This window comes from Euprymna scolopes, chromosome 9 (genome assembly GCF_053919585.1).
Source record: "Euprymna scolopes isolate OS-2025 chromosome 9, ASM5391958v1, whole genome shotgun sequence".
In the NCBI taxonomy this organism is placed as follows: Eukaryota; Metazoa; Mollusca; class Cephalopoda; order Sepiida; family Sepiolidae; genus Euprymna; species Euprymna scolopes.
The window spans coordinates 42838130-42848129 of NC_136490.1; the positions used below are offsets into that span (position 1 = coordinate 42838130).

The following is a 10000-nucleotide window of genomic DNA, read 5'->3' on the forward strand; positions in this document are numbered from 1 at the left end:
CTCAAGAACTTGATATGTGTTTATATATAGTAGTTTTCCATGGTACTGAATTCAAATATACATGTCTTAAGGCGTGAAACTGCATCGTTTTTCCATTTTCACTGGGATTCGACATTCCAGGAGCTCAAAAGCAGTCACGAATGCCCCCAAATTGTAGAAAGTGATTCTTTTTACCCCATAATATGTGCCCCATCCAGTAGATGTTTCTGAAACTTGCCGAAAATGTAAAGACAACATTACTCTTTCAGACTTCCCACATTCATAATTTCTTCACTATCTTTTGGATACGTCATCTCACATGCAGCACAAGAGGGGGACCATGCACGCGCGGCTTGTTATTATTGTTAGTTTTCTTAATAATATAATAATTATTAAATATATCTACAAAAATAAGGTATCAATTTTCGATATCTACTTCAACAGTGCAACATGCACGAACACAGTTAGGTAGTGTTTTAAAAATATATTGATAATATGTAAGCTACGATAACATTTCCGCGTCTATACATGGAAAAATTAATATTTAGTTTTAAAATAAGTAAGCAAAGAAATGATTTGCGGCGATTTTAAATGGTACCTTTTATTTTATCGTAAATTGAACTCATTAATAAGAAAAAAAATAAAATAAAATGATGAGGTACACCCAGGTTTGAAATGGGAATCATGTTCTTTCAAAAAGCTATAGCTCTATATTGTGATACATATTTTTTATTGTTGTTTAATGAAAATGATTTGATGAAATCTTATTATCTCCCTTGTCGGTGTAGCAATAAACACTGCAAAACAATTTCTTTTTATCTATAAGAGAGAATATCTATTTTTAAGATCGGATTTTATAAATTTTCGATACGTATCGGATGAATTTCTGAAGAAAAGCTGACTAACAACACTGTCAGATATAAAAATTATCTTTGTGTGAAATTTGCAGAAGATTTTCTCAGTCGTTTCGGAACTTATAAAGAAGGAACTCACACACACAATGTGTCTTTTGTATATATATATATATATGTATATACAAACACTGATGAAACATAAGTGTTTGTAGGTATTAAAAATAATTATAGTAATAATTATGCCCTTTTTCAGAACTCGGTTCTTCTTATTAATCACTCTAAGTTGAAGTTAAAAGTCGGCCACTTTAGCTTTCATGCGCAGATCATAATGTCATAATCATTAAAACACCATCACCGTCTTTATATTTAATAGTAAATGTTTAAATTTCAACTATATTTCTCGTGTTTAACGGTGGGCGTGTGGATTTGTTCCTTGTTAATGGAGTCAGAGATGGCTTCGTTGCCGAGTTCGAATCTCCACACTGACGCTAATCATGACACGCCACTAATTTGGTAGAGACCGCAGAGGTCAATTTTTTAAAAACTTTGACGCCAATTTTGACCCCTTACCTTTTATTTTTATGAGCTCAAATTGAATTAAAAAGTATGATCGATGTCCGAGTAACCTACATTTAAGATTTAAAGTTTTTAGACCAAAATTGGCGGAGGAGTTTGGTAAGATTTTCAAAGCTCAAATCGTGGAACTTTGACCCCATTGCCAACCAAATTTCTGGTCGAAAACCGATTGACAAGATTTTCCCAAATCTCAATACTCCTTATGGTAAATCTTGAGTCTCTAGGCCGAAAATTGACAGAGTAATTTCGTAAGGATATGTACACAAGCACATACACACAGATATTTTCACTTTTATAATATACTAGCAGTTCAGCCCGGCGTTGCTCGGGCTCTATGTTAATAACTTTATATGCATATGTATATCTATAATATAAAGCTGAATGTGTGTGTGTGTGTGTGTGTGTGTGTGTCTGGTCACGAATAGGCTCCTATATGGTTGACTATTTAAAAAAACTTATTACATATAATAATAGAAGATGTATCGTGACACACACACACATATATATATATATATATATATATATATATATATATATATATATATATACTGAGTGTGTACTTATATACAGGTAACCTACATTAAAAATTTCTAGTATTTAGATCAAAACTTTACAGAGGAGTTTTGGAAAGTTTTCAAAGCTCAAATCGTTCAACTTTGACCCCTTGACAGCGAAATGTCTGGCTAAAAACCGATTAAACATTTTCCCAAATCTCAATAATCCTTTTGTCAAATTTCGAGTCTATAGATAAAAATTGACAGTTTGCTATGGAAATGTACACACACAGACAGACAATATTACTTTAATAGATATGATACATTGATTACCTAACAATTAATCTCACACCCAAAATTGTTTACTATTATTCTTAAATCCAAACTTAGTTACTATTAATTCACTTATAATCTCAACCCAAAATTATTTGCTATTAATTTACTATTGTTCTCAACTTCAAACTTATTTACGAATAGTTCACTGTTAATCTCAAACCCAAAACTATTACATACAAATTTACTATTACTCTTAAATCCAAACTGATTTGCTTTTGATCTCAAACCCAAAATAAGCTGCTGATTATTTACTATACTAATAATATTTACTATTTACTAATAATTGACTATTAATCTCAAACCCAAAATTATATGCTATTAATTTACTATTACTATAAACTCCAAACTTATTTACTCTTAATTCACTATTAATCTCAAACCCAAAAGTATTTGTTTTTAATTTACTATTACTCTCAACACCAAGCTTATTTACTAGTTGCATTTCTGCCCGGCTTTGCTCGGGCCATATGTACTGTTCATGACTTGAATACACTTCATGTAATATTTCAAATGTTTAGACCAAAATTTGTCTGAGTAATTTCGTTACTTTGAACAGAGCGATGAAATATGGTCATGAATGTATAATTACAATCATCATAATAAGCGCATTAGAAATCCCGACGGGAAATAAAAAAAAATACGAGACATTACATTTGGAACGTCCTTCTTATTGCTCTGCTGATATCAAAATGCTTCTCTTCAAATACATATTAAACCAAAGCAAATCCACCCTCAAAGAATGGGCAGGAGTTAAAGTCAACAACAGGAAAATGACAAGAAAACAAGAAATAATAATAACAAGACTCCAAATAGGACATACCATTTCGACCCATTTATATCTAATAAAAGGCGAAAAAGTACCAAGCTGTAACCCATGTTAAGAACGCTACACAGTGAAACATATACTAACCAACCTCATAGATTTCAATCCAATACAAATAAAACACTACCAAGAAAACAATCTGAAAGACATTTTTTAACAAAGTTGATCTCCAAAACCCTCTTAGAATTTTTAAAAGAAACAAAGTTGTACAATAAAATATAATTGAAAAAAAAATCTAAAAAAACCCATAATATATGACTAGTGCCTATCCAAAATCATTATTTATACTTATGTTTCCGTACCAACAAAACCTGGAAAAATAAAAAAATAAATAAATAAATAAATCTATAAAAGTGAACGTGTGTGTGTGTGTGTGTGTCTGTTTGTGTGTCTGTGTACAATTCCCTACGCAATAACTCTGTCAATTTTAAGTCTACAGACTCGAAATTTGATATACACGGTACTGAGATTTGAGCATATCTTTCTGAGTTGTGTTCGGCCAGATATTTGGCTGTTTAAGGGTCAAAGTTTAACAATTTGACCTTTGAGAACTCTACCAAACTCCACCGCCAATTTTGGGTCTACGCACTTGACATTTTAGATAAATGTTTCTTGGACATGGATCGAATTTATTAACTTGATTTGAACCCAAAACAATAAATTTAAAGGGGTCATAATAGAGGTCAAAGTTTTAAAGAAGTAGACTGCTTTTTTTTTTTTATCTCAACATACACCTACAAACACCCGGGCAACGCCGGACAGAAATGCTAGTAAAAAAATAGATAAATAGCAACAGTAAATGAACTAAGCAAAATCCAATTCTTCAGCATTAAAAAAACAAAAGAAAGGGTTTATATGCCAATAAAATAAACCAACTAAACTAACTAAACAATTTGAAGAAATATTTTTTCAGGGTTTTCTGGGTTAAACATATTTACCCTATTCATCTATCGGTTCCAATAATTTGTTCATAATCGAGCCGACCATTTCGTTTTCTCTCATCCTCGAGTAGATTTTGACCTTAGTAAATAATCACTCTTCTGTATTATAGCAACACATTGAAAGAAAGCGTGTGAGGATCAGAAAAAAAAACAACAGTTTTGCGTTGCCTTGGTATTGATATGAGTAATTGTAGATTGTAGAAGGAATTTTTCCGCCATTAATATATTAGATTCTATTTCTTAAAGCATTGATGGATATGAATAATAGAAAAAAGATTTTCATATGATAAGACAACAATGAATAGATTTCTAAGTATATTTTATTAGATATAATCATACACACTTTGACAAACAAATAATCACACACGCATACAGATATATACATATATAGAAATGTTTACATCTATATTACTATGCATTTGTATTTTGTATGTGTGTGCATTGATATTTATATCAAAATACATTTTTTCTATTTATTTCACAAGAAAATACAACTTAGTTATGTATGGGCCGTGGAATTGCATTCATCCGGAAAAGATCTAGCATATGATGATTAATACTTGCGAAATATTTTCGTAAAAAAGTTTGTAATAAACACACACACACACACACACACACACACACACACACACACACACACACACACACACACACATATATATATATATATATATATATATATATATATATATATATATATATTAGCATGAGTCCCCGGCGTTGCCCGGATATTTGAGGTGTGTGTTGAGCAAAAAAAAAAAGTGGTAGTAGGAAGGCCGGCTCGAACCCATACCGCGAAGGAGGAAAAAGAACGGGGGGGGGGAATCTGACGTCTTTGTGGTTACGACCACCGCCAAAGCGGAAGTGACGTAGATTTAAATTAAGGCTAGGCAATAGAAAGGAGGGGATGACTTTCGAAAATATCGGCGATAAAAGCGACCCCTCCCTGTAGAAAAGTGCCCAGTTTAGGGTGAAGAAATTAATGTTTTTTAGCCGATCCTTCGGTATTTATCGTCTGAAGGGTCGAGCTTAAAAACGATACTGATCTTCTCACCTCTATCGAAGGTTTTAGGCAGACATGCATGCATACATACATACATTTCTATATTGGTAGCTCAAATTTTCGACCCAAACCGATTAAAAATCTTGCCCTATCTCTGAATACCTTTTATGTAAAATTTCAAATGTTTAGACCAGAAATTGTTTGAGTAATTTGGTAAAGACAGCAGAGGTAATTTTTTTTAAACTTTGATCCCTATTATGACCCCTTCACTTTTGTTGTTTGGGGCTCAAATTAAGTCATTAAGTTAGATCCATGTCCAAGGAACCTATATCTAAGATTTCAATTATTCATACCCAAAATTGTCGGAGGAGTTTCGTAGAGTTTCGTAGAGTTCTCAAAGGTCAAATCGTTGAACTTTGACCCTTAAACAGCCAAATTTCTGGCCGAAAATCGATTACAAAGATATTCTCAAATCTCAATACCCTGTATATCAAATATTGAGTATGTAGACTGAAAATTGACAGTTATTGTGTAGGGAAATGTACACAGAAAGACGCGCACACAGACAGGCAGTCAGACTGACACTTTCACTTTTATATATATACTAGCATGGATGCCCGGCGAGGAGTTTGGTAGAGTTCTCAAAGGTCAAATCGTTGAACTCTGACCCTTTAACAGCAAAATTTCTGGCCGACAACCAATCACATTGATTTTCCCAAATCTCAGTACCCTGTATATCAAATTTCGAGTCTGTAGACTAAAAATTGACAGAGTTATTGTGTAAGGAAATGTACACAGACATATAAACACACATACAGACACGCAGACAGATACACAGACGTTCATTTTTATTGATATACTAGCATTTCAATCTGGCGTTGCCGGGGATGTTTGGAGGTGTATGCTGAGCCCCCCCCCCAAAAAAAGTTCATTTTTAAAAATTTGATCCTTATTAAAAATTTATTGTTTTGGGCTCAAATCAAGTTATTAAGATATATATATATATATATATATATATATATATATATATATATATATATATATATATATATGTGTGTGTGTGTGTGTGTGTGTGTGTGTATTCAAAGAATTTTATAAGACTTGAAAATTTATGTGATTTTCTTTTTTGTTTGTTTGGATTTTTCTTTTATAACGTGGTCTGTAGGCTCAAACCCATCACGTAAATTCCTTTATATGTTTATTTTTCGTTAACTGGAAAGAATTTTATGTAAAATATTTTTGTAAACAAAACAGGAGGTTCTCTACAGTGCAATGTAGAATAACATGTATTTTGACTAAGTTACTGCATGGAGGCATGTGACAGTTCCCTCCGGGCGATTTGACTGATTTTGATGACAATACATATAAAAGAAGTGTGAAATATTTGTTCATCATCCTCCAATGTCGGGTAACGTCTGGTCTCCCTGCTAGTATATATATATATATATATATATATATATATATATATATACTTGTGGCATAAGAATTGTTTACGCGAGTCTGTATATATATATATATATATATATATGTGTGTGTGTGTGTGTGTGTGATTATATGTGAAATTATGTAGCATCCTTCTTTTGAAGCATATTTCTTTAATTTGAATTCTTTCCATCGTCCGCATTGATTTCTTTGTTGGGGTAAGAACTGGCTGATGTACACGCCATATTTACTGTAGAGCCAAGTACTACTATCGTCTTACTACCACAATTTACAACACGTCTGTACTCAAACATTTTACTAATAACCCAAACACTAATAACCGGCGTGTTAGAAGCAACATTTATTAAGACTAACACGCAAATATTAATAAAATATATTTTATTAATAGTAAAACTTACTAAAATGCTTGTAAAATCACTAAACTAACTTAATATACAATATTAACCAATGTAAAAACAAAATATACATATGCACAAGTGTTTTAAATATAGTAAACGGGAAACTCCGATAGATCCCTTTTCCTAACAAAATCATCATGAGCTAATCGTTGGAATACGTCAAATCCTAAAAATTGAATTGCACAATATTACATAAAAGAATATAAGACTAAGAGAATATGCGTTGAAATTCTGTCGAACGAAAAAATGCAAAGGTTAGTTAGTAATTATGTACAATCGAATAAAAATATATATGCACAGATAGGATGAGTGGCTGTATATACATAACAATAAATAATAAACAAATCTTTTATAGATTGCCTCGAACTAATCCCTGATAATGAATCCAGGCGAATTTTAAAGTACTTGGGCCTACAACAAATATTATAACTACATCTACCAGTTTCTGCCAGAAGGAAAGGAATTAAGGAAGAAGAGAGAAAGGATCCACACTTGAATTAGAAAAGACAAAACCTATTTTATTCAATGAAATATGAATATATATAAAAATAACTCCTCGCCGCGACAAAAATGTTGGAGCAAACCAATATTGTGTACAAATTTCAATGCCCCTTAGGAGAGTGTAACTCCGAACATAAAAACGCATATATTGGACATACAAAAACAAGATTGTCCCGTCGATTAACGATGCATTTAAACAGTACTAGCTCAATATACCAGCAATTAACAAATCAACATAGCTGTCCCCCCTCTAATCTTAGAAAGGTCCTCGTGGACAACACAAGGATTTTGCAACGAGAAAGTAATTGTAAAAAATTAAAAATACTTGAAACACTATATATAAAAACCCAGCACCCATCTATAAATAGCATTAATTTTGAAAATAGCAATAATGTGCTGAAATGTTTAGCATAACCAGTATACGACTGGTTTTACTAACATTGTCTTTTATCATCCTAATCTTTAATCGAGTTTTTTATCACTCGTAAATGTATATTTTAATCGACTTTTCATTGACTCTTTTTATCATTCGTAACTATATATTTCACTTCTATTTTTAATATTTTATCTCCACCTGATGATGATTCAAGAAAGAATCGAAAGCGCACGTGTGAACCATGGAACATTTGTAAATACCTTCCATTTTGATGTTAAAAAAATCTTACGAAAGATCGAAAAAATGAAAAAAAGAATCATTAAGCAAGATATCTCTGTTGTTTTTAATAATGTTTGGCTGAATGAACGAATGCTGCCTAAATACACTAATATATATATATATATATGTGTGTGTGTGTGAGAGTGCGCGTGGGTGTGTTTGTGTGTGTGCGCGCGTGCGCGTGTGTGTGATTACTTCATATAATCACAAAAATTAATATACGAAGATATTTACTTCAACATTGCTCAATACATAAATAGAGCTAGGTAGTAAGTTATGAAAATATATATGGCAATAAAGCTACACAGAATATTCCGCGTTTAATTCTCATGAGGATTCGTCAGGCTTATATATATATGTGCGTGTGTGTATAGCATTTTTTAGCAATTTTATGTCTCCAATCTCAGCGACTATTGATCAGAATTAAGGAAATGGAGATTCTTTGTACAGGTAATTAGCTGACATCTGTAGTGGGCAATGAGAAATATGTGGAATCGAATTTCCTATTGCTGATATTTCAGAACAGTTGATATAGATATATGTATGTATTAGTTAAAAAGGTTTTGCTTGCTATATAAGCTTTGTTTAAAATTACAGTTAAAATACGTAAGTCTACGTAAGAAAACAAACGCACAACCAAAGTCTTTTTTTAAATAATAATAAAAAATAAAGCCGATAGCCATTAGTCGGGTGCTCTCGTGAATGCGGGAATGTAGGATTGACATGAAATTCTTAAAGATAAACTAAAATGACAGAAACATGGGCTGAAATGACTTAAATAAATAAAGAATGACTTTAATGAACTTAAGGATGAATTGAATGACCTTAAGAATGACTTGAATGCTTTAAAAAATAACTGGAATCCTTCAAGAACAACTTGAATGATCTGGAGAATGACTTGAGACTGACTGGTTGTAAAGTGGGTGATAATTTTACATTAAATTAATACAGAAAAGTGAACCCCCACTTGATATCACAAAGTTACAAACATAAGTACAGCATGAAATAAGAACAGATAATACACTTTGATCTTGGCCAAAAGGCCAAGAAAAGGGTATTTACTTGCTCCCCACCAAGGTCCTATATGTGGGGTTGGTATTTATTTGCACCACCACCGAGCAAATAAGGCACAAGTCCGATTTTTAATGTGAGGAGTTAAGGAGAAATAGGGACCAGCTCCCCGGGGAGTAAGGGAGGTGGATAGTGACAATTGATATGAAGGGTTGCCCCGACATTGACACAGGTCTTATATTAGGTACAAGGCCGATTTTTAATGTGAGGAGTGAAGGGGAAATTGGGACGAACTCCCCGGGAGTAGGGGAGCTGGATATTGACAATTGGCATGAAGGGTTGCTCCTAAATTGACCAAGGTCTTATATGTGGGGTTGTCCCCACATATGGTCTTTGCTTGCAGTATCTGTCGGATAGATACTACACTGTGATCTTTGCCAAAAAGCCAAGTAAAGCGTATTTATTTGCTCCCCAACGAGCAAATTAGGCACAAGGCCGATTTTTAATGTAAGGAGTGAAGTGGAAATGGGGACCAACTCCCCGGGGAGTAGAGGAGCTGGATAGTGACAATTGGTATGAAGGGTTGCCCTACATTGACCAAGGTCTTGTCTGTGGGGTCGCCCCCACATAGGGTCTTTGCTTGCAGTATCTGCCGGAACAAATACTACACGTTGATATTGGCCATAAGGCCAAGAAAAGCTTAAAAAGCTAAGAACAGCATCTATTAACGACAGACTTTTAATCTTAACCAAAAAGGCCAAGGCCAAAAGTGTTACGGACAGACTGACAGACCGACCGACCGGCCGACTGACCGACGGAATGACTTATAGAGTCACTTATATAAATATTTGTTTAAAAATAGAAATAATAAACGATGCTAGTTTCTTCGTCAGGATTATGACCATTTCATGTGTGTATTTTTGTATTCCTTCTCCCTTGCATTGTATTAAAACAGAGAGAAAAATAGTATCAACATGGAGTACTTC

The 10000-nt window shown here is 33.1% G+C and overlaps 1 long non-coding RNA gene and 1 pseudogene across 2 annotated transcripts in view; one reads left to right on the plus strand and one right to left on the minus strand.

The window, feature by feature from the left end:
- Positions 1 to 10000, plus strand: part of LOC145284530 (uncharacterized) — a 566565-nt gene that overhangs the window by 266449 nt on the left and 290116 nt on the right. The gene's annotated exons all lie outside the window — the stretch shown is intronic.
- LOC145285352 (U2 spliceosomal RNA) lies at positions 8922 to 9059 on the minus strand (annotated as a pseudogene).